Source organism: Neovison vison, chromosome 3 (assembly GCF_020171115.1).
Source record: "Neovison vison isolate M4711 chromosome 3, ASM_NN_V1, whole genome shotgun sequence".
Lineage (NCBI taxonomy): Eukaryota > Metazoa > Chordata > Mammalia > Carnivora > Mustelidae > Neogale > Neogale vison.
In genome coordinates, this window is record NC_058093.1 from 210240935 (window position 1) to 210242745 (window position 1811).

The window sequence follows — 1811 nt, forward strand, 5'->3', positions numbered from 1 at the left end:
ATTAAAGAGGAATAAATAAAAGGGGACTTGTGATTTCAGGTCCAGTGTGTAAGGAGCTTTAAGGTTGTCACTGTGTCTCAGCAAGTGAAAAGCTGAACTGAAAAATTAATAACCCTTCCTAGATCCATCAGAGAAGTGGGGGTCATGGGGCAAACTATTGCTTTCAAAATTAGGAGTTAAAGAGAATCACAAGTTACCAGAGCAGAGTCCCATGTATAGAAACCCTTGGGGAAACCAGTGCCAGGGTAAGAAAACATAAATTATAACTGAAAAACTGCTGGAGGCTCATGGCAGACACGTCTGAAAGTTAAACACTTCAGGAGACCCCACACATAGGGAGGGGGAGTCACACTTTTGTGTGAGTTTTACCTCCAGGAGTTCTACTAGTTGCTCACAGTGAATACTGGAGAAAAATATCCTCCTGTTTCTGACAGAGGAAGGGGAAAAGTAATCATTTTAAAATTACTAGAGCATTCTGTTCTTCTTAACAAGGTTTGTTCTCAGAAGAAACTATTTGCCAGAGCCAAATCTGCTGGAGTTAACAAGGTCTGTTCTCAGGAGAAACTATTTGCCAGAGCCAAATCTGTTGGGATTTCATCAGAAACTAAACCACCTGGGAGAGGGGAAATATCCAATTCCAGCCCACTCTAGCCACCCTGTTCTAGGAAAGGAGGTGGAGGTGGGTGTGGGGAATGAGAAGTACTTGGAAAGTTCACTAAAAGACCGAGGCACAATAGGGAATGCTTTCCCTCCTCCCACACCTTACCACTACATTATTAAAGATCTATTGGTAGCAGTTCCTTTACTCAGTACACCATACATGGCTATAAAGAAAAAATAAGAAGACATACCAAAGGCAAAGAACAATTTGAAGAGACAAAGCAAGCATTAGAAGCTGACTCATGGTAACATGATTTATCAGACTAGGAATTTAAAACAACTAGAGTTAATATGATAAGGTCTCTAATGGAAAAGTAGACTGCATACAAGAACAGATGGGCAATGCAAGTAGAGAGTTGGAAATTCTAAGAAGGAAACAAAAATTGTAAAGATCAGCAACACCATAAGAGAAATGAAGGATGTTTTTGACAGGCTCATTAGTAGACTAGAAACAGCGGAGGGAAGAATCTCTGAAGTCGAGGATACATCAATAGAAGAAAAAAAAGACTAAAAAAAAAAACCCACAAGCAAACAAACCAATAAACAGAACAGAATATCTAATAACTGTGGGATAACTACAAAAGGTGCAACATAGGCATAATGGAAATACCAGAAGGAAAAAAAATACTGAAGGAAACAGAAAAAAGATTTAAGCAATTATAAATAAGAATTTCTGCTCAAATTAATGTTAGATACCAAACTGTAGATCCAGGAATCTCAGAAAACACGAAGTCTGTTAATTGCCAAAATAAACAAACAAACAAACAAAATAACAAAACTCTCTACTACACCTAGGTATACCATTTTTAAGCCACAGAAAATCAAAGATAAAGAGAAAATCCTTAAAGAACCCAGAGGAGGAAACACCTCATTTATAAAGACGCAAATACAAAATTTACATGTGATGTCTCCTTAGGAAACACACAAGCAAGAAGAGGGTGAAATGAAACATTTAAAGTGTTGAGAGAGAAAAAAAATCTACCAATTAGAATTCTGTAACCTATTAAGTTATCCTTCAAAAGTGAAGCAGAAAAGGATTCTGGAAAGATGGTGAAGGAGGAAGCACCAGGACTCTGTCTCACTATGTAGACAACAGTTACACTGGTAAAAGCTGTCTGGTTTAACTATTTTGGGACTTTAGACTACACTCT